This window comes from Schistocerca piceifrons, chromosome 7, assembly GCF_021461385.2.
Source record: "Schistocerca piceifrons isolate TAMUIC-IGC-003096 chromosome 7, iqSchPice1.1, whole genome shotgun sequence".
In the NCBI taxonomy this organism is placed as follows: Eukaryota; Metazoa; Arthropoda; class Insecta; order Orthoptera; family Acrididae; genus Schistocerca; species Schistocerca piceifrons.
Genome location: NC_060144.1, coordinates 66395307 through 66420239, shown reverse-complemented (window position 1 = coordinate 66420239; position 24933 = coordinate 66395307). Strand labels below are relative to the sequence as shown.

At 44.7% G+C, this 24933-nt stretch overlaps 1 pseudogene; it reads left to right on the top strand.

Moving 5' to 3' along the window:
* The first annotated feature begins 987 nt into the window (after window positions 1-987).
* On the top strand, window positions 988-1105 carry LOC124709207 (annotated as a pseudogene).
* Window positions 1106-24933: the final 23828 nt, after the last annotated feature.

Below are 24933 nucleotides of genomic sequence, written 5' to 3'. Positions count from 1 at the left end.
TGCTCTGGAAAGCTAATCATTTGCATATCACAGCATCTTCTTCCTGTCGGTCAAATTTCGCGTCTGTAGCACGTCATCTTCGTGGTGTGGCGATTTTAATGGCCAGTAGTGTAGAAACAAGTTTCTACGGTGCCAAATGCGTTCTCATTTTGGTGATTTACCAACGCTAGACGGTAAGGAGTTGATAATGAAACGGATCCCGAATGTTGCACGTAAAAGAAATGCACTTCGCTGCTTAAATCGTAAAAATGCATTCCTGTTTTCTAAAATTTGGAAAGGTTTATCGTTCCAGTTTTTCCTTTTTTCTGTTTCAGAATTTTTCATTCTCCGTCATGAGGCGGAGCTCAGTTCATTTTATCGACACAACAGTAGGTTAGGAGTAGACGAAAGCGATTGCTAACTGAAAACAGTCACGAGGGGACTTCCAATTGCGGCAGTCACCTGATAACTGTGTGTGTGTGTGTGTGTGTGTGTGTGTGTGTGTGTGTGTGTGTGTGTGTGTTTTGGGCAGTGGGTCTACAGTAGATGGTGGCTTCCTGAATTCATTTGATGCTTGCATGAGAAGCAGTAACTTCAGGAATCCTGGTTGATGTCTTCCGCTGTATCTGTCGGGTTATCAACATACCAGTCAGGTCACATTTCGGTTTACAGCTGTCGACGTCGATACTGGATTTATTTTGATTATTAGTAGTAAGGGAGAGTGCTGTAAACATTGTAACACATTTCAGAGTTTCGCTCTTTAGCAAACTTGTAATAGAAGCTTTATATATTTTCTTATTCCATTTTGAAATGATAGCATTCGTTTTGTGTGCACTGCAGCCTTCTTCTGAAATTACAAAAATTATTCCGGAAAGTACGGTTTTTCCAAATGTATGGTCATGTAGGAACAAGTATTATAGTAGGAACAAGTGTTGTATTCTAATTAAAAAGTTTTAAAATCGAGAAAGTCTTATAAATGTTGCATTTAATAGTCTGTTACATCATTAGGGCAACGGCCTTGCCGCAGTGGATACAACGGATCCCGTGAGATCTCCGAAGTTAAGCGCTGTCGGGTGTGGTCGGCACTTGGATGGGTGACCATCCAGGACGCCATGCGCTGTTGCCATTTTTCGGGGTGCACTCAGTCTCGTGATGCCAATTGAGGACCTAATCGACCGAATAGGAGCGGCTTCGGTCAAGAATACCATCTTACGACCGGGAGAGCGGTGTGCTGACCCCACGCCCCTCCTATCTGCATCATCCACCGAGGATGACACGGCGGTCGGATGGTCCCGGTAGGCCACTCGTGGCCTGAAGACGGAGTGTTACATCACTAGTCTTCTATACACTAATACTCAGTAAGTGAAACCAAATTAAGAAGAAGTGTTATCTAAAACCAGTTACATGTTATAAACAACTTTTTTGGTGAAAGGTTGTTCTGTCTCGATGCCAGTAATGGCTGTGTTTTGAATAGAAAGTGGCCAGTTGAGGGCCTCTAACCAACCTGTCTGCGTCCTAGATATACTGGATCTGCACCTGAAGTTATGGTCTGGGGTGCTATTTTCTATGACAGCAAAACCACTTTCGGGGCTATCCCACACACCCTGACTGCAAATTTGTTCCTCAGTCTGACGATTCGACCTGTTGTGTTACCATTCATGAACAGCATTCCAGGGGGTGTTTTCCAACTGGATAACGCTCGCTTATTTACTGTTGTTGTAATCCAACGTGCTTTACAGAGTGTCGATATGTTATGTTGACCTGCTCGATCACCAGATCTGTCTCCAATCGTGCACATGTAGGACATCATCTGACGACAACACCAACATTATCCACGAACAGTATTAACCATCCCTTTATTGGCCGACCAAGTGCAACATGCATGGAACTCGATCCCACAAACCGACATTCAGTACTTGTATAACACAATGAAAGCACATTTGCATTCTTGCATTCAACATTCTGGGGGTTATACTGGTTATTTATGTACCAGCGTTTAACATTTGCAAATGGGTTTTCTCGTGCTTACAGTGACTTGTGATCTTGCAATTTTAATCGCTTAAATATGTTACACAGACAAATATATTCCCGAAATTTCATTACAGTGCATTAACTACTGCTTGGTGTTGCGATTTTTTCCGTCAGTGTATATTAAACAGCACTTAAATATGTAGCACTTGTAATATTTACTAACGCTGCACAAAACACACTGCTATGCCTCACAACAACAAATACAGTATAAATAAAAAAATAAAAATATAGAAATCATAAAATGCCGGGAACTTCTTGTGACCGTTTCTAGTTCACATTCCTTCATGTGACTGATTGAAACACCGACCAGGAAAGATCATCTGTTCCTATGTATACTATCTTATAGACACAACACTCTTCCCTTACACTGACGCCCTGAAATGAGACAATGAGCAAATATGCGTAATCGAAACACTTAATTGTTGTGCACATTCTGATATATGGATCGTTGCTGAAGACTGTAGTTGAAGGGATAGTAGGTGAAATGGAGTGCAGATGGTATGTGACCACACAAGACAAATGGTTGACGACGTAGGCACAGCCGTACAGGGGTCAACGAGATAGAGGGGCCTGTGGCGTATGTCATAGCACGTGACACTGTAGGTCTTACGAGTGGTAGCGACCGTCTCTGGCAGGGAGCTAATCAATATTTTTGACCAGTTTAGTACTTAGTAGCTTTAAATATACTCGACTCTGAGAGTGTATCTTTCCGTTGAGAAACTGATTTCCCGATCTGGCCTTGGACGTAACCTAGCGTTCGCGATTTACGTCGGGCAAGGCAGCTCTTTGGAAATAAGTGATCTACAATACCGCCTCCTCGCTAGTTGTTATGTTTTCAAGAAAAAGTTTCTTTTTCGCAGGCATGTGGTGTAGGTTAGTAGCCAGCAACCGTACAGATAATTACCAGGACGTTCTATGTCTTACCTTTTGGTTAACTGAAATGTTACTGTATGTTGTGTGCTACCTGGCTACATTTACAGATTTCAACTGCTGTGTTATTTCCAACCATACAGCAGCTTTTCTCAAAGATATTCCTTTGTTGAACGTCATCATACTATAAGGTACCAACGAATATGTCTCAGAACATCTTAGGATATTCTTTCAGTGAGTACAGTATGTACACAAGCATCGGACAACAAAAAGAAAAAAAATCTAATCTGTTAGAAGATGTTATGTGAAACATTCATCTGTTGCTGTAAAAACAGTATCTATGATTTTTTTTACAAGGACGTTAAAATTCAGTGAACGCAGATTAATGAATAAACAAGAATACTTAAGTAGTAGCGAGTGAGTATATAATTACATAAAAGGCACATGTCACTAACAGCTACGTTCGCAAGCGCACATGCACAGGCAAACGCACGCGCACACACTCACTCATACACCCACCCACCCACCCACACACACACATACACACACACACACACACACACACACACACACACACACACACACACACACATACACACAATTTTCTTTTAGCCCTATATTTAGTTTTGAACCATCGTTGCTTAAAGTGAGGTGTTCATGAAGTTTTACTCCTCTGTTAGCCAATACTGGGACCCAAATATCTCCTGCCGCAGGCATTGATACTCCAGTTCTGCCTTTGGATCTCCGAAGTCACTGAAGCAATGAAGAGTGAAACAGATAGATGTGGTCAGACGTAGGTTCGCGAAAATTTGTCTCAAAATCCAGTTACTATTGTCCATTGCAGTAAAGTACAGTGACTTGCCTAGAGATTTTGTTATTGTGCCTAGTAACAGATTTCAGTAACGCATTGTTTTTGTTGCTGTTGACACCGTAGGAAGGTAACTCATTATCCGCCCCGTTCATTCGGCTATTACGACAACGCAAAGGTGGGACGTTGTAGCCAAGTGTCTCTAGGTTACCGCAGTGCCACGAAATGAGGTTAGTAGGACCGAGACAAACTTGTTGAGGTCAGGCAACTGGCAACAGCCGCAATGGACAAAAAAAAAAGGAAGTCAAGCTCAGTGTAACTTTGATAGGGGCGGGTGGGGGCCGAGGGAGGGGGTCACGTGACGTGTGCGCGGAGTCCCAAACTCTGAGTTTAAACCTACACAGACGATAGGGGATCTTAAACAAAGTAGTCTGATAAGCAAGCACCGGTATGAAATGAATACTTCAGGCGGCACGAGGATTCCAGCGACCCATGCGTGTGAGACACTTCTTCGTAAAGTGCTGAAGTTACACAACTAGCGACTGTCTGCTAAATCGACGTTGGAGGTGCCACCCTGAAAGCAACACACAGTCGTTTGCGAGGTGCCCGTGCCCCAGATTATATCAGCGTTCGTTGTTAAAGAACGTTGCGCTACGGTGGCCAGTACGTTTACGCGTATGGTGTGCAGAATATAAGTTACAGGTTGGGCGGAAGTCAAACTAGCCCACGTAATATTTCATGCACCTTAATACAGGCAACTCACGCTGCTTCTTCCATACTGCAGGCAAAGTATTGTAAGTTGGGTTGCCTGTCTAAAAGCTAGTTAAATACACTGGTGCAAAACTAGTTCACAAAATATTTCATGCACCCAAGCTGCGTCTTCTACACCCAGGAAAATTTTGTAAGTTGGGTTACCTATCTTAAGGTGCATGAATACACTAGTGTGGGAACCTAAGGACAAAAGTAGCTTTCGTATGATGTGTCACTGGGACATAACATACACTATGCCGGCCGAAGTGGCCGTGCGGTTCTGGCGCTGCAGTCTGGAACCGCAAGACCGCTACGGTCGCAGGTTCGAATCCTGCCGCGGGCATGGATGTGTGTGATGTCCTTAGGTTAGTTAGGTTTAACTAGTTCTAAGTTCTAGGGGACTAATGACCTCAGCAGTTGAGTCCCATAGTGCTCAGAGCCATTTGAACCATTTGAACCATACACTATGTGATCAAAAGTATCCGCACACCTCCAAAAACATACGTTTTTCATAACAATTGCATTGTGCTGCCACCTACTGCGAGGTAATCCATATCAGCGACCTCAGTAGTTATTAGATATCGCGAGAGTGCAGAATGGGGCGCTCCGCGAAACTCACGGACTTCAAACGTGGTCAGGTGATTGGGTGTCTCTTGTGTCATACGTCTGTGTGCGAGATTCCTACACTCCTAATCATTCCTAGGTCCGCTGTTACCGATGTGATAGTGAAGTGGAAACGTGAAGGGACATGTAGAGCACAAAAGCGTACAGGCCGACCTCCTCTGTTGACCGACAGAGACCGCCAACAGTTGAAGAGGGTCGTAATGTGTAATAGGTAGACGTCTATCGAGACCATCACGCAGGATTTTCAAACTGTATCAGGACCCACTGCAAGTATTATGACAGTTAGGCGGGAGGTGAGAAAACTTGAATTTCATGGTCGAGCGGCTGCTCATAAACACGCCGGTAAATGCCAAACGACGCCCCGCTTAGTGTAAGGAGCGTAAACATTCGAAGACTGAACAGTGAAAAAACGTTGTGTGGAGTGACGAATCACGGTACACCATGTGGCGATCCGATGGCAGGGTGTCGGTATGGCCAATGCCCGTTGTACGTCTTCGGCCAGCGTGTGTAGTGCCAACAGTAAAATTCGGAGGTGGCGGTGTTATGGTGTGTCGTATTTTTCATGGAGGGGGCTTGCACCCCTTGTTGTTTTGCGTGGCACTATCACTGCATAGACCTACATTGATGTTTTAAGCACCTTCTTGCTTCCCACTGTTGAAGAGCTATTAGGGGATGGCGATTGCGTCTTTCAACACGATCGAGCACCTGTTCATAATCCGCGGCCCGTGGCGGAGTGGTTACACGACAATAACATCCCCGTAATGGACTAGCCTGCACAAAGTACTGACCTGAATCCCACAGAAGACGTTTGGTATGTTTTGCAACGCCGACTTCGTGCCATGCCTCACCGACCGACATCGATACCTCTCATTAGTGCAGCACTCCGTGAAAATGGACTGCCATTCCGTAAGAAACCTTCCAGCACCTGATAGAACGTATGCCTGCGAGAGTGGAAGCTGTCATCAAGGCTAAGGGTGGGCTAACACCATATTGGATTCCAGCATTACCGATGGAGGGCGCCACGAACTTATAAGTCATTTTGAGCCAGGTGTCCGTATACTTTTGATTATATAGCGTAGTTCGATGAAACTTCAACCGTATGTAGAAAGAACTGTTACAGTAGGTATTGTACAGAAGATGACTAAAAGAAATAGGCAATGAGAGGAACAGAAATGACACTTTTAGTTATAGACAGTTTTCATAATGATGACACCACGACTTATGGTGGTTCTTGGGCGTTAGAATTAGGGGAAAATTTGGAAATTTGTGGTACGGTCTTATGGGATCAAACTGCTGAGGTCATCGGTCCCTAAGCCTACACACTACTTAATCTAACTAAAACTAAGTTACGCTATGGACAACTCACACACCCATTCCCGAGACAGGACTCGAACCTCCGAGCGAGGGAGCCGCACGGACTGTGACAAGGCGCCTTAGACCGAGCGGCACAAATGGCGGAACACGGTTCTTAAGTAGGGTCTGTAATTACAACGGACGGCAATGCAGCGTGCTCTCATTCTGGTCATAAGGTTGGTTCAAATGGCTCTGAGCACTATGGGACTTAACATCTATGGTCATCAGTCCCCTAGAACTTAGAACTACTTAAACCTAACTAACCTAAGGACATCACACAACATCCAGACATCACGAGGCAGAGAAAATCCCTGACCCCGCCGGGAATCGAACCCGGGAACCCGGGCGTGGGAAGCGAGAACGCTACCGCACGACCACGAGCTGCGGCCGTCACGAGGTTGGTAAGGAGTTTTAGTGGTAGTACGTTCCATTCCTCCACACCCCGCTTGACAGCTTTTGGATGGTCGTTGGTGGACGTGGATGTGCTGGAGTACGTCTCTGCAGTGCACTCCATACGTGCTCGATTCCAAAGGCGAGCGGGCAGGCCATTCATTCGTAGAGTATCCTCTCGTTCCAGTAGCTCCTCTACCTGCGCTGTTCGATGCAGCGGTCGCGGATTGTCATCCATAAAAATGAAATCGGGGCCGAATGCGTGGCACTATCACACACAGGAAATAAGTACAGTGCCAGAATAATATTGACCAGTGAGTGTTCCGTGTTCAAAGTTTCGGAGCTCGGTATGGCCGTGCAATGTTATACCTCCCCACACCATTAAGTCTTGATCATGAAGTCAGTCGTGTTCGACAATGCTCCTGGGTGCATCACGTGTTTCACCTTCGCCATATGAGGCTACCTTCAGAATCACTACTCAGACTGACTGTGCATGGTCTTGTTAGCCATGGTCGACCATGTTCTCTGCTTCGGGCAGACGTACCTGTGGTTCTGAACGCTTCTCACGCACATAAAACAATGCTGTGAGCAATACCAAACTCCTGGGCTACACTCGTCATACGCTTCATGCTTTCTGTCCTGCCAGTTTCCCCATGGTTCTTCCACGTATGAAGTAATCCACATATTGTATCTGCTACGGTGTAAAGTCAAGCGCTGGCACACCAGTTGGGAATGATGGAGCAGAGAGGGCTGCGACAAGATGTCAGCCCATTGCACACTGACCGACCCCACTCCAGGAAGACAATGCGACAGCACCTGCCTCTATTCGAACAGGACATGAGCGCTGCTCCAGACTGCTCGCGGCTCAGTTCAAGTATATCATCAAGACTAGTCATTTCGCTTCTACTATGTATCATTGTCCATACTGAAGAAACTTGCTTATTTTGTCCGTCGCCTTTTGCCTGCGACACGTCTGTGTGAGTACAAAGTTAAGTATTATAATCATTTCCTTTTGTAATAAAATTCATTAATACGACTTGTTTGAATGTTGGCCAGAGATCCGAGAAACCAGGTTTCCTAGACACCCCATATTTTGACGTCTGGCCAGGATTCAACAGTATCTGTCCCTTGTTACATGAAGAACACTACGACAGAGCACTGTAATTGTTTGCTGATCGACATACACTTTTTCCTGTTCCTTCAACTGCCTCGCGTTGCGCGGCAGCACCGATTTGGCGCTATAGTCACTGTGGCTTCATACCATGAGATTACCGACCAGGGTAGCGCAGTGGTTAGCACATTGAACTCGCATTTGGTAGGACGACGGTTCAGATCCGCGCCCGGCTATCCTGATTTAGCTTTTCCGTGATTTCCCTATATCACTCAAGGTAAGCTTCGGCTCCGTCTCTAATGACCTCCTTGTCGACGGGACGTTAAATACTAATCTCCTCATCGCATGAGATTTTTGTGCACGACTGGGAAAGGTCTGGCAGCATCTCTCGCACTTTCATATATTTCCACCAAGTGATTAGTATGTTATATTAGGCTTTCTTGCACGTCGTTTTGCAGAACGGCGTATTTTCCTGGCCAGTTCTGCCCATCCTGTGCAGAGAAAAACTTCACAACAAATTTTATCCCAAATGAAAGCAACTGGGTTGATGAAGTCGCGGAGAGGTGGTTAAGGCTTCCGACAAATAACTATTCTCACAGTAGAATCTGAGACGGTGACCATTTGAGAGAAGATTCATCAGTAGCTACAGGTCAACTTGCGCATGAAATGTTAAAATCGGAGAAAACAGTGTGGAGAGGTGTGATGAAGCAGTAACTGCAAGCCTCTCAGATTCGAGAGGTGCTAGCAATGGCGTAAAATGATTTTGAACTCCTAACTCATTTCTGCCGGTTGACTGTTGGAATGCGTGTATTGAGACTATCGGACGTAGCTTTGAACAGTTTCAGAGAGTTAAGTAGTTGCTACAATGTTGGAACTGTTTATTCCTTTCCAACCCAAAGTTCGTTATCACATAGTAATGAGTCCAGGATCCTCTATTGTCTGAATAGTTTTTGGGAGAGTCTGCATAGCGAGTACTTAACAAAAGTTGTCTCATCCTTTTCGAAATATTGCAGCTTATTAATTTTAAGGCTGCTGGAACGTTCGAAAGGAGACATCTTACAAACATGAGGCCCAGCAAAGGGTGAAACCGTATGCCTAATGCCGGCGACATTCCTCTACTTTCTTTACCTTCTGTGTACATTGTGCACCAAATCTCTCCTCTCGAACATTTAACAGATTTTACACCGTTGTCGTATGGTCAAACTAAGTCTGGCAATTTCACTGCACCGTACGAAAGCGTAAAAATAAGGTAGATAATGTTATGTTTGGATTTCCCCACATTCGCTGGAGCTGCCCTCTACACAACGCGTTTTCTTCATGATGTTTTTGCATTTGGAGACACCTAATCTCAAACGATTCAGTGTCTTACTGATGGGGTATTTGAGCATGTAGCATTCAATTCGCAAGTATGCTTGATTTGTGTCTCCTGCCATAGATCTCGGGGTCTGGTAGTTATCGTGGTTGTTCTCTTGAGGTAACTCTTTTTCGACCACAAGCATAGCTTGTCTACAGTGAGGTCATATAGCGTGTAATTTAGGTCTTCTTTTAGCATCTTCCTCTCTTTTTCTACAGTGACTGTCCTTCTGATTTGGGGTGGAGCTATACTCGCGAGAGGGTAAACAGGGTCAAAGGTGTAGGTCTCAAGCATCCAGTCAAAATTCCTGCTGCCTCATTGAGGGCAACTTCTACTGACTTTCAGTTACCTGAAGCTTCCCACACCGTCATACTCTCTCGCTGAAAAGCATGAGCCATGACAGCGTTATTTAATACCTCGGGGAGCGCTCCGCATGATGTACCCGCTTGTTTCCTCAGTAGGCAATTTCTTGAGCTGCCTTTCTCTTTTAATTCATTGCAGTTTTGTTTGAAAGATATAGTACGATCCAATCTGACTTCCAAATATTTGGGATGGGTTCATTCTCCAGAGGCATGTTCACCCCCCCCCCCCCCCCTCCTCAATATGACGTTAAGATTTCTCCCGGCCTCTTTATTAGGGAGACGGGAACCGCAGAATTCGGTCTTGTTAGCATTCTGTTACAGATTTTTCTGCGCGAAGTACAATTTGAGGTTCTACAAGGCTTTCGAGAGCTTTACTCCAGTCTCTTCAAATGTTTTCCCTTTATCTATGATAACTGTGTGTCCCATAGACGAGGTCTAAAGTCACTTTTTAAATTATACAGTTTTATAAGTAATTTTCTGTGGTTAACTGTGTCATGAATCGTATTTAAATCAATGGAAAGGTCCTTGTCACAGTTCATTTCTCATAGCCATTCTCTATATACTGGAAAAGATTAAATATTTGTCGACAGCAAGTTTCCCTGGCCGGAATCCTGCTTCTTCTGCTATTATCATCTCGTTTTTTTTTGTGGTACTGTCTCCTAGGTCATTCATTTTAGTATTTTTTACAGGTAGCATAGGAGAGACATTAGGCAGAATGTTTTCTGTTCGGTGTGTTCCTTAGCAGGTTTAAGCAAAGCCACTGCATGAGCCTTCCTCGTAGCATTGGAACCGGGGAGCCTGGAATACAGATGCTGAACATTTTCGGTAACAACTTCGTAGGTACCGGTCCAGAGTGTTTAATTTATTCAGTCTGACTATCGTCTGAGTCCGCTGCTTTGTTTTCCTTCATCACGTTTATTGCTACCCCTGTCCTTCTACGAGGAAGGTTGGCTCTTCTATCTGGTTGTGTTCCCCCTTCTCTCGCTATTGGTGATTTTTTAAATTTTACGTATCTGTAATTAACTGCGTCACATAATTAATATCTACTGATGAAAGTGTTCCCTGAATTAATGGACGGTGTTCATTGATTTAGTTTGTTACTCTTCAAATAGTACAAAACGCCTCACTATAGCCTTATTCACACTGCAAACAAAATCCGTTTGCTCCAGAGAGTCCACAGTTTGCTCATGTTCTATGCGTCCGTTTACTGAAACTCTCGCCAGATGTTAGCTCACAAGACGTGCTAGCTACTGCAAGCATTGTCATTGCGTGCAACACCCAGCTGCGAGAAAAGACGGCGTAATAGCCAACACTGATACAAGGGAAGGATCACAGGCTAGCAGAGAGACTGTGCTCTTACAATAGTATGTAGAGAACGACACTGAAGCCCCAAAGAAACTGATATAGGCATGTGTACAGAGATATGTAAACATGTAAACAGAGATATGTAAACAGATATATGTAAACAGGCAGACTACGGCGCTGCGGTCGGCAACAAGTGTCTGGCGCAATGTTAGATCGCGACAATAGCAGGTTATCAGTAAGAGGGTTTGAACGTGATGTTATAACCAGCGCACGAGCGTTGGGACACAGCATCTCTGAGGTAGCGATCAAGTGGGGATTTTCCCATACGACCATTTCACGAATGTACCGTGAATATCAGGAATCTGGTAAAACATCAAGTCACCGACATCGATGCAGCCGGAAAAAGATCCTGCAAGAACGGAACCAACGACGAGTGAAGAGAATCGTTCAACGTGACAGAAATGCAACCCTTCCTCAAATGGCTGCAGATTTCAATGCTGGATTATCAACATGTGTCAGCGTGCGAACCATTCAACGAAAAGTCATCGATATGGGCTTTCAGAGTCGAAGACCCACTCGTGCACCGTTGAAGACTGCACGACACAAAGCCCTACGCCTCGCCTGAGCCCGTCAACACCGACATTGTACTGTTGATGACTAGAAGCATGTCTCGGACGAGTCTCGTTTCAAATTGTATCGAACGGGTGGACGTGTACGGGTGTGGAGACAACCTCATGAATCGATGGACTCTGCATGTCAGCAAGGGACTGTTCAAGTGGGTGGAGGCTCCGTAATGGCGTGGGACGTGCGCAACTGGAGTAATATGGGGCCACAGATACATCTAGCTGCGACTCTGACGGGTGACATTGTAAGTAGCCTCTTTGTATCTTGGCAGTGCTGTAGACTGTATTAATATCGCTGATAGCGCTCTGAGCCCCCGAGAAAAGACTCCGTGGTTGGACGGATTAGCGGTTAGCGAGCAGACGGTGAAGGGCTTGGACATGTGTCCTTCGTGGAGACTCAGTGTTGGTAGACATGCATTGTAAAATGAGGGTGGATGTAGTTGGTAATGTTTGGGTAGTGGAATTATTGACAACTATATAATTTTTGGAACTGGATGTCACATAAATAAGATAAAATCTGCTAAATATATTGTTTGCTCTTCTTTTGCTAACCATATACCTCCCAGTAGTTAGAGCCTATAGTAGTTAGAATCCTATTATTTAGCTGGCTGTAGTTGCTGCTTGCTGTAATTGCTGTAGTTCGTGGTATGAAGATTTTCTGTGAGGTAAATGACTTATGAAAAAGCATGAGTTATTGTTAAGATTTCTTGCAATTCAGGGCCATTCTTTTGTGTTAACTATTTGAAGCCATGTTGTCACTGGATAGCATTCAGACTGCGTTGGGCCTGTATATGGTAGGTAATAAATGAATAGGTTAAGTTTGAGTTGTCTTTGTCAGGGAAAATTCCCTAGGTCAGTGTTGAAATGATAAAAATAAGTAAACATTAAGAAGTTTCACCGTGAATTATATAGTTGTCAATAATTCCACTACCCAAATATTACCAACTACATCCTTCCTCATTTTACAATGCATGTCCTGCCAACATTGAGTCTCCACGAAGGACACATGTCCAGGCCCTTTACTGTCTGTTCGCTAACCGCTAGTCCATCCAACCACGGAGCCTCTTGATGAGGGCGCAGAGGGCTGTCAGCGATATTAATACAGTCTGCCGACATACAAACAGGCCACTTACAATATGTACGTAAGCATCCTGTCTCATCACCTGCATCCATTGATGTTTATTGGGCATTCCGAAGGACTTGGGTAACTCCAGCAGGACAGTGCGACACCCCACACGCCCAGAATTACTACAGAGTGGCTCCGCAACTCTTCTGAGTTTAAACACTTCCGCTGGCCACCAAACTCCCCAGATATGAATATTATTCAGCCTTGCAACGTGTTGTTCAGAACAGATCTCCACTTCCTCGTACTCTTACGGATTTATGGAGAGCCCTGCAGGACTCACGGTGTCATTTCTCTCCAGCACTACTTCTGACATTAGTTGAGTCCATGCCACGTCGTGTCGCGGCACGTCTGCGCGGTTGCGAGGGCCCTATATGAGTTTAGGCAGGTGTACCAGTTCTTTGGCTCTTCAGTGTAGTTCCGCTAGCTCTGTATGTAGCGAGTTGGGAAACATTGCAATCTAAGAGACAGTGATGAAAAACAAACGGGTTGGACTACCGGCTGACAACTGGTATCATGAAAATAGAGAAGTTACCCAAATATGCACGAGATGATGGCGGTACTATACAGGGTGTAATGGGTATAAGTGCAAATACTTTTATATGTGGAACTTTTATATGTATACACATCATTGTGTTGGTACTTTTATATGTACACACATCATTGTGTTTGTTCTTGTCCGTTGCGTCGAACGTTCTTCCCAAAAACACATCATAAACTTTACGATCTAATGTTTTTTGCATGATCGTAACTGCCCCACTGAGTGGGCTACGCCTGTCAGTACAGCTAACTGTTTTGCCTTCACCCTTCAACACCTGGCCTGCTGCCCAGAAGAAAATAAGTATTAATGGCTTGCTCTTGCCACACATACTTGGAGGTACTAATCAGCCTGGAAACAGACGACTGTTAATAACTGTAATTATTATTGTGGAATCGACGTAAATGCTGATGTAGTGTTTTTCAGTACACCGTCCTTGGTTACCTATAGAAATATCTGCACTCATACCCATTACACACTGTATATTGAAACTGGACAGGCAATGGTTGAACCTCAGGTGGATCCACTCATCACGTAATCTCCATAGTTATTGAAATTCGAGAATGTGCTACGCGTGCACACTGTTTTGCAGGATGACCTCTGCTGATGCATTAGCAACAAAAGCTAAACAGGTCTGGTCAAAAATCTTTCTTAATCGTAATACAGGGTGATTCAAAAAGAATACCACAACTTTAGGAATTTAAAACTCTGCAACGACAAAAGGCAGACCTAAGCACTATCTGTCGGCGAATTAAGGGAGCTATAAAGTTTCATTTAGTTGTACATTTGTTCGCTTGAGGCGCTGTTGACTAGACGTCAGCGTCAGTTGATGCTAAGATGGCGACCGCTCAACAGGAAGCTTTTTGTGTTATTGAGTACAGCAGAAGTGAATCGACGACAATTGTTCAGCGTGCATTGCGAACGAAGTATGGTGTTAAACCTCCTGATTGGTGGTGTATTAAACGTTGGTATAAACAGTTTACAGAGAATGGGTGTTTGTGCAAAGGGAAAAGTTCTGGACGGCCGAGAACGAGTGATAAAAATGTAGCACGCATCCAGCAAGCATTTGTTCGCAGTCCAGGAAAATCGACTCGCAGAGCTAGCAGAGAGCTTCAAATTCCACAATCAACTGTATGGAGAGTCCTACGAAAAAGGTTAGTTATGAAACCTTATCGTCTGAAATTGGTCCAAGCACTGTCTGCAGCTGATAAGATTAAAAGAATCGATTTCTTTGATTTTATCCTTGCTCAAATGGAAGCAGACGAATCTTTCGTTTCAAAGATTGTGTTTAGTGATGAAGCAACTTTCCACACTAACGGGAAAGTCAACCGTCACAATGTCTGTATATGGAGCACTGAGAATCCGCGGGAAACGACTCAGTATGAACGTGACTCGCCTAAGGTGAACGTTTTCTGTGCCATTTCAGCCAATAAAGTTTTTGGTCTCTTTTTCTTCGAAGGTGCTACTGTGACTGGACTACAGTATCTGGAGATGTTAGAGAATTGGCTGTTCCCTCAGCTAGAACAAGAAGCACAACAATTCATATTTCAGCAGGATGGAGCGCCACCACATTGGCACTTATCTGTCTGTAACTACCTGAACGTCAACTACCCGAGGCAATGGATCGGCCGCCAGGCAGCCCGTGACAGAGCACTTCATCACTGGCCTCCAAGAAGCCCTGATCTTACCCCCTGCGATTTTTTCTTATGGGGGTATGTTAAGGATAAGGTGTTTCGGCCACCTCTCCCAGGCACCATTGATGATTTGAAACGAGAAATAACAGCAGCTATCCAAACTGTTACGCCTGATATGCTACAGAGAGTGTGGAACGAGTTGGAGTACCGGGTTGATATTGCTCGAGTGTCTGGAGGGGGCCATATTGAACATCTCTGAACTTGTTTTTGAGTGAAAAAAACCTTTTTAAATACTGTTTGTAATGATGTATAACAGAAGGTTATATTATGTTTCTTTCATTAAATACACATTTTTAAAGTTGTGGTATTCTTTTTGAATCACCCTGTACTTTTAAGATAAGAAAATCGAAGAAAATACTTGGCAGTAAAAGCTCCAGTGGAAGACGACAAAAAGAAACTGGAATTATTTATCTTGTAATATTAACCAAGTCATTTTTATAAGGCGTTAGTTAGTACCAGGTTTTGCCTACAAGCTTAGGAGCCTGTAGTGAAAAGAGGTCGTCCGTCCACCGCTGTCAGTAACTATCGATACTTAGAACGAGGGTGGCCATTACCAGCTCTGCTGGCAGACCCAGGACTAGTTCGGAAAAACAGCCGTATTGAGAGATCAGATTGTGAAAGAGGATAGCCCCGAGTCACCGCCCAGCAGTGGCAAGATCGGCAACCAAAACCCACAAGTTAGCACGCGCAGCAATGCCGTCCAAGCACCCGTGTAGTGAGTGTGGGCCCGGGATCAAGTTGGGCACAAACTACCCACTACCGATAGCAGATTACTCCAAGTTTTCAGTCATGTCCCATTGAACCCATGCCACTCACTCTAGGAGCATTCCTACGGGCCTGAATTCACACCTCACTGTGACGAGTTACCGGCAAGAAAGTTGATGCGTTATTTCCACCACATACACCGATGAGCCGAAACGTTATAAACACTGGGCACCGCGGATCTGAATGCCGCCTAAGTGACACTGCTGACACGTGACACTCTGGGGGAAGTATGCAAGCGCAGGGGAATCACTCTAGTGACGATACGGCTTGCGAAAGGGGAAATCCCCTGACATTTCTCACCTGGATAAAAGGCAGATTGTAACAGCTCGGAGAATGTAAACGAGCATCTCGAAAATGGCGATGCTGGTTGTTGTGACTTGGCAAGACAGCCAAGCCACTAGGAGGAAGCCGAAAGGCACGCGTTTAAGCTCACGCAGGCTGGCGTGAGGTCTGGAACAGTTAAAGAAATAGAGACTAGCAAAAAAGGTACGTAGCTTCTGGAATACTTAACTTTAATCCATAATTGGTGAACATCGGTCTGACGGTACATGCATCACAAGATAAATAGCAAATGATAATGGCGCCTTGCTAGGTCGTAGCAAATGACGTAGCTGAAGGCTATGCTAACTATCGTCTCGGCAAATGAGAGCGTAATTTATCAGGGAACCATCGCTAGCAAATTCGGCTGTACAACTGGGGCGATTGCTAGGAAGTCTCTCTAGACCTGCCGTGTGGCGGCGCTCGGTCTGCAATCACTGATAGTGGCGACACGCGGGTCCGACGTATACTAACGGACCGCGGCCGATTTAAAGGCTACCACCTAGCAAGTGTGGTGTCTGGCGGTGACACCTCACTGGTCGCCTGCTCGCCTGCTGGTTTGTGAGCATTTACCGAAAGTCTCACCACAGAACGTGAAGGTCAAAGGCTTTCCCGCTCTGTAAAACAGCATAGGCGGCGGTCTCTGGAAGACGTGAGACAGAGTACAACGCTGGTGCAGGCGCAAGTGTTTGGATCATAGCGTTCTGCGTACGTTATTGCATATGTGGGGCTCTGCAGTCGACTAACCCTATCTGTTGCCATGTCAACCTAACGGCATTGTGAATTACAACTGCAGTTGGTGCAGAGTCATCCAGATTGGGCTGTAGATACGTTATTGAACATGGGTGGCTCCGCAGCAAACTAACTCTATGTGTTGCCACGTTAATCTAACGACATTGTGAATTACAATTGCGATTGGTGCAGGGTCATCGAGATTAGGCTGTAGATCAGTGGGAATGTGTCGTTTGGTGAGATGAGTCACGATTATTGTTATACCTTGTCGACTGTTGTATCCAACTACTCTGTTATCAAGGAGAAAGGCTGCTCAAAATATGCAGCGCACCACAGACAGGTTAGTAGGGTATATTATACTACGGTGGATATTAACCCGGGCTCCCGTGGGAGCTGTGTTAGTAATCGAAGACACCATGACAACTGTGGATTAAGTGAGCCTTATTGTGGAACACCTGCACCCCATCATGTTGCATTCCCTGATGGTGAAGCCAACTTCCAGCAGGATAACTGGAGGACTAGGATACTGAACTCACGTAAGCGTCTAGGCCACTATTTGAGAAGCTGTGCGGCGCCATCGCTGTGACCTCAAACTAACACGCTGTAACTTAGGGAAATGACGTCAGAGTAGACCAGAGAATCCGTGCCATGCAGTATCGGTGACGTATTGCGTTCCAAAGGCGCACGAAGACGCAGTGAACCATGTTGTTATGTTTTGGCTGGTCCGCGTTTGTTGCAGGAGGTATTACTGCGCCATCGTCCGAAGTTTGCAGTGACACGCCACAGTCAACAACGAGCATCGATACCACAGACATTAGCGACGTATCGCTGAAATCCGCAACGATAAATGGGAGAGGTTAGAGAAGACGTGCCCTCTCTCTCAGCCCAGCAGCGCTCTCGCACGGAGGTCAATATAGAGCCGAGCATGAAAGCGCTCACCCATTTCATGAACTCAGCAGTCAGTATCACTGACAAGGGAACCTCCCCATCGCACCCCCCTCAGATTTAGTTATAAGTTGGCACAGTGGATAGGCCTTGAAAAACTGAACACAGAGCAATCGAGAAAACAAGAAGAAGTTGTATGGAACTATGAAAAAAGTAAGCAAAATATACAAACTGAGTAGTCCATGTCAATGATAGGCAACGTCAAAGACAATTTGAGTTTAGGAGCGACGTGGTCCCGTGGTTAGCGTGAGTCGCTGTGGAACTAGGGGTCCTTGGTTCAAGTCTTTGCTCGAGTGAAAATTTTACTTTCTTTATTTTCGCAAAGTTATGATTTGTCCGTTCGTTCACTGACGTCTCTGTTCACTGTAATAAGTTTAGTGCCTGTGTTTTGCGACCGCACCGCAAAACCGTGCGATTGTTATTGAAGTCGCGAGCTATATTTGCTGGATTCATATTGCCCACGGAATACATCTCATAAACTGCCAGCCAGGGAGCCTCGTTTGCAGGAATACTCTCTCTTCCGTGCGCTGTAGTTGACTGACGTGTGTTTCGATGTTTGTTTAGGTGTGGCGTCCCCATACTACGGAGCAGTTACCTCGCATCGGACGGACGGACGGACAGATAATAATTGTCTGAAAACAAAAAATTAAAATTTCAGTCGATCGACGACTTGAACCAAGGACCTCTCGTTCCGCAACCGCTCACGCCAACCACGGGACCACGGCGCTCTAGAGCTCATATTGTCCTTAATGTTGCCTATGTCCCGCATTGACTACTCAGTTTGTATATTTTGCTTATTTTTTCATAGTTCCATACAACTTCTTCCTGTTTTCTCGATTGATCTGAATTCAGTTTTTCAAGGCCTATCCACTGTGCCAACTTGTAACTAAATCTGAGGGGGGTGCGATGGGGAGGTTCCCTTGTGAGTAGAAATGGAGAGATACTCATGTCTCAGGTGGAAAAGTACTTTTGTAGGTATTGAACATTGTACTTCAAGAAAACAGTTTGCTGATTAGTGAATTAGTGCATCAAGTGGTGCTTGAATAGTCAATGACAGTTCTAAATTACCAGGCACTCTTGTGGCAAAGGATTGTATCAAGCTAAGCAAATCGAATCTTTTCATTCATATAATAAAGTGAACTTACATTTCACACGTTGTAGTTCAAATGAGACATCTCTCAGAGCAATGAAAGAACGCACAATTATGGTCGGACGATTGTAGTTCCGTATGGTCATAACACACACAGGGTTTGATTTTAATTTGAAGTAACGTTTCCATCTAGGCCACCTCTGCGGCGGGAAGCTTCGCCATAAGCAGTTTCTTGCATTATCTACCGTCTTTGTTATTGTGGGACATAAGGTTGTCTTTCCTATACCATTTGAAAATATTTTTAGTTCTACACATCTAAGTGATATATAATATATTACAGCTTTTTTGAATATATTGTTAATTCTCCTGTTACAGAGTTTTATGGTGAGTATAAATCTGTATATTTCTAAAACTAGTTACATAACCTGTTTAGGCGTAACCGTGTATCGTCAGTTGTGCGTCATCTTGTACCTTGAAACGGAAGTTCTTGTACCTTAGAACACGCGATATTTGCGAATGAAGTGTTATCAGCCTTGACAATACAGCTTTGTGTTAGTTTCCAGTAGGTTTTCTTTCAAAATGTGATTTTTGATGATACTTCTGCTTAATTAGATTTGGCTTACAGATTATAGGTGTGTAGCAGAGTGATAATGTAACACACAAAGTATTAAATTCAGTGTTCGCAAGGTACTCCTGATGACAAAACTTTTAAATTTGAGCACAGTATTTGCAACTAGATACACGACCATGTTCTGTCTTGGAACACTTTCTCACAGTTGGAAAAACCTTATTTTTCTTGAGTAATTTTTGTACTTTTAGGAAAAGGCTGCAGCATATTTTAAGTGAATGCTGTCATTTCAGAATCTAATAACGAAGTTATCAAACTTCTGTCATAGAAAGCGAAACTCTGAGAAGTGTTCCAAGTTTCAGTACTCTCCTCTACGCTAATAGTCATCTCTCCTAACAGTGGCATATAATGAAGGAGAGGAAGCGATAATCGCATCTCAGTCTTCCATTCCATATATTTACCGTGCGTTTTCCTCTTGTAGGTATTATCATGTGCTATCTATCAACACTTTAGTGTTAATTGTTTGATTTTTCTTTTGTAACGGATGTCGTGTTTTTGAGATGATGTTTTTTGTTGAGTGTACAAGATGATCAAAGTACGGTGTATGAGTTGTAACAATACATGTCATGGCAGCCTTCTGTGTTTTACTCAACGACCACCAGTCACTGCACCCTCCTGATAACACTTAGTTGATTGTTTATGATTAGGAGTGACATGACCAGAGGGCTAAAATATATGTTCTGTTAGCTCTTGGTATGCTTTAGCTTGGAATTTGCATAATGACTTCCCAAAGTGTCTTGCATGTCATTTCTCTTTATCAGCACGTTTCAGTAGTTACAGAGGAGTACTTGCATACTGCATACTTTATTATATACTGCGTGATAATTTCAAATAAATAAGGATTACCCTGTGTAGCAGCAGTTTTATGCTGGTTTTAAAGGAAATTGAGGTCTCGGACGTTTCTTGTAATAGCGTGCAGTAAACCTTGTCGGCTTAATCGAGACAAACTAGCAGACAGACAATCCCGAGGCCTTGTAACGGCATCTGCTGCTACATTCCGCTAGATAATTCCAACTTATCTAGTTGCACGGTGCGAGCATTAAGCCGGACAACTTCTCGCCAACCAGGCAATATGTGCCCTGGCGCCAGTTCCGAATGAGGCGGCGTGTTCCGCGGAAGAAGCCGCGGTCCGCAGTTTTCTTTCATCCAGATGAACGTGAAAGCAGGAAGCCGGGTCAGCCAAGTTTTCCCATTACCACAGAACTGAGGGCCGCATTTGTGTGCGCCCGCCACAGAGACCCCGCTGGCTGCGCGTTGGTCCGCCGTCCCCGCAACTCCGGCGAACAGCGCACCTCTGTCGCAGTATTTCGTGGTAATAGCCGACGTAGAACAGGAACAAGGCGCCTCTCTTTCTTTCCTGCCGGTTCTCTGGTCACGACAGACTGTTTCAATAATATATCGTACGAGAAAGTAGTCCAACATAGTGACGGAGAACAGACTCTCTCTGACAACCAATAGGCAAGTACATTGTTTTGTCTTTCACTCGGTCTTTTCAGTCGATTGAAACAACTGAGCCGGCCGGTGTGGCCGAGCGGTTCTAGGCGCTTCAGTCTGGAACCGCGCGACCGCTATGGTCGCAGGTTTGAATCCTGCCTCGGGCATGGATGTGTGTGATGTCCTTAGGTTAGTTAGGTTTAAGTAGTTCTAAGTTCTAGGGGACTGATGACCTCAGATGTTAAGTTCCATAGTGCTCAGAGCTATTTGAACCATTTGAAACAACTGAATGGACTTCGACAGTGTCAGTTGCTAAAGGGGAGTCGTACTGTCCAAAATGACAAATATTTGATATTTTTACTTTTATGCAAATTATGAAAATATGGATGTTTATGCTTAATTTGGTGTTCGTTTTATTGAAATATTAGATTATTTACTATTTTAAATAAATATTTGAAAATAATCATGCAATGACATTTCCGAGAATTTTGTTTTCCATCATTTGGCATATTGGCATTTTTCTCTGCAACTACACTCCTGGAAATTGAAATAAGAACACCGTGAATTCATTGTCCCAGGAAGGGGAAACTTTATTGACACATTCCTGGGGCCAGATACATCACATGATCACACTGACAGAACCACAGGCACATAGGCACAGGCAACAGAGCATGCACAATGTCGGCACTAGTACAGTGTATATCCACCTTTCGCAGCAATGCAGGCTGCTATTCTCCCATGGAGACGATCGTAGAGATGCTGGATGTAGTCCTGTCGAACGGCTTGCCATGCCATTTCCACCTGGCGCCTCAGTTGGACCAGCGTTCGTGCTGGACGTGCAGACCGCGTGAGACGACGCTTCATCCAGTCCCAAACATGCTCTATAGGGGACAGATCCGGAGATCTTGCTGGCCAGGGTAGTTGACTTACACCTTCTAGAGCACGTTGGGTGGCACGGCATACATGCGGACGTGCATTGTCCTGTTGGAACAGCAAGTTCCCTTGCCGGTCTAGGAATGGTAGAACGATGGGTTCGATGACGGTTTGGATGTACCGTGCACTATTCAGTGTCCCCTCGACGATCACCAGTGGTGTACGGCCAGTGTAGGAGATCGCTGCCCACACCATGATGCCGGGTGTTGGCCCTGTGTGCCTCGGTCGTATGCAGTCCTGATTGTGGCGCTCACCTGCACGGCGCCAAACACGCATACTACCATCATTGGCACCAAGGCAGAAGCGACTCTCATCGCTGAAGACGACACGTCTCCATTCGTCCCTCCATTCACGCCTGTCGCGACACCACTGGAGGCGGGCTGCACGATGTTGGGGCGTGAGCGGAAGACGGCCTAACGGTGTGCGGGACCGTAGCCCAGCTTCATGGAGACGGTTGCGAATGGTCCTCGCCGATACCCCAGGAGCAACAGTGTCCCTAATTTGCTGGGAAGAGGCGGTGCGGTCCCCTACGGCACTGCGCAGGATCCTACGGTCTTGGCGTGCATCCGTGCGTCGCTGCGGTCCGGTCCCAGGTCGACGGGCACGTGCACCTTCCGCCGACCACTGGCGACAACATCGATGTACTGTGGAGACCTCACGCCCCACGTGTTGAGCAATTCGGCGGTACGTCCACCCGGCCTCCCTCATGCCCACTACACGCCCTCGCTCAAAGTCCGTCAACTGCACATACGGTTCACGTCCACGCTGTCGCGGCATGCTACCAGTGTTAAAGACTGCGATGGAGCTCCGTATGCCACGGCAAACTGGCTGACACTGACGGCGGTGGTGCACAAATGCTGCGCAGCTAGCGCCATTCGACGGCCAACACCGCGGTTCTTGGTGTGTCCGCTGTGCCGTGCGTGTGATCATTGCTTGTACAGCCCTCTCGCAGTGTCCGGAGCAAGTATGGTGGGTCTGACACACCGGTGTCAATGTGTTCTTTTTTCCATTTCCAGGAGTATATATGGTCTAGAAGGTTGTGGTTTCTTTTGTTTTGTAGAGAACTGTCCGTTTCATAAGTTGGCTACACTGGCGGTACCTCGCAGTAAACTCTTTGAACTGTGGATTTGTTTGTGTTGGACAACAACAGTTATCCACTAGCCGCGTTTTAGTTTCTGTGTTTTCTGTGATAGTTTTCGTCATGGCTAAACCAAAAGGAGTGTTTAAAAAAATACGAAACAGAGGAAACAGATACTAGAACAAATATAGCAGCAGTAAAAAGAGTGGTTAGCGCCGAAGGGCTTGATAATTTGGTTGTAAATAGTGACAGTCCTTCTACTCCTCCGAGTGCTTCCAAGAAAAAACTGCTGCGTAATGATGTAAAATACAACGCAGCTTCAGACAGTGAGACAAACTGCAAAATCATTATTAATCTCCATATACTTATTTCAGCTTTGTGTGAAACAGTGTGTTGTCGTATATGTGGAGGGGAAATTGAAATTTCTGAAAAGCTATCTCAACGCAATGGTGTGCACTTTACAAACAATGTGTTTCAACTGTAAAAGCGAAAAGACTTTCAAGACTTCAGAAGTAAGTATAAAGAATGGACTTTTTGACACTAATCTAAGATACTTCTATGGACTTAGACGCATAGGAAATGGCCATTACGCTGGTAAGGTTCTTTGTGGCTTGTTGGACGTCCCTAGTCCACCTGCAAAATCTATCAAATACAACTCCATAGTAAGAAGTAGTTTCAAGGCGTGTGCTGTGGAGTCAATGACTACAAGAGCAGAGCAGTATGTAGCAGAAAGTGGTAGTTCTGACATAGCAGTATCATTCGACGGATCCTGGCAAAAAGAGGTTTCCAGTCAAAGAATTCATGTGCATCTATTATCAGCATCGACAATGGGAAAGTGTTGGCTTTTGAGGTGTTGACTATGTATTGTCAGGATTGTGGGCAAGCAGGCAAGAGTATTGAACAGAAAGTTAAGCATGAAATGAATTGTCAGAGAAACTATGAAGGAATTAGTGGAGGGATGGAGGTTGCTTCGGCAGTGAAAATGTTCCAACGTTCCCAGCATGACCGTGCTGTTAGCTACATAAGTTTTCTTGGGGATGGAGACTCACGATCGTATAAGGCAGTGGTGGAGAGTAAACCCTATGGCGATTGGTCAATGACAAAACTAGAGTGCGTTAATCATGTGCAAAAGAGGATGGGCACGAGGGTACGTAGACTCAAACAGCACTTTGGAAGTACCAAGCTATCTGATGGTCCAAGTATAAGACGTCGACTGACTGATAAACAAATTGGTCAAATTACACAACATTATAGTGTGGCTATTAGAAGTAACAGAAATAATTTAGATGGTATGAAGAGAGCTGTTTGGGCAATTTATTTTCACAAGCTGTCTACAGATGCTGAACCAATACACAACCTGTGTTCCACTGAATGGTGTAAATACTTGAAGGCAAAAGAGGAGGGTAAAGTAGACAATTTCTCGCACAAAATTACTATACCAAATGCTGTTATGCTTGCCATGAAAACTGTGTTTCAGGATCTTGCCCAACCAAAGCTGTTGAAAAAAGGTCTGAAGGACAAAACACAAAATTCGAATGAATTATTTAACAATGTTGTATGGTCAAGGATACCAAAAAATGTGTTTGTTGGAAAGTCAGTCTTTGAACTTGGTGATTTGGATGCTGTACTTACTTTTAATGATGGCTATTCTGGAAGACTACAGGTTTTGGAATTCTTGGCATTAATAAATGTTACAACACCACTAAAAGTGTGATGCACTTGGAGCAACTGCGAATCATGAAGGCAGATATGTCAAAAGAAGCCAGATCCAAGAGAAGGAGGGCAGCACTGGGTGAGGAAGCTGAAGGAGGAGATGAGGACTACCATCCAGGAGGATTCTAACATATTCTTATGTATCGCTTGGCTGTATATTAAATTTTTTTCTTTAAACACAATTTTCTCAACATGACACTTTCCAGTATAAAAGCCCCTTTTTCTCAAAAACTTCTGAATCTACATCAATGAATTATTTACCACATGACATAGGTAGTACAATGATGTTGTAGCTTTACTTGAGTAGTATTTACTGTAATAGTTAAAATTCAAGAATTAAAATTGTGAAAATTTACACCAAAAAATTATATCCTTAGGGAAA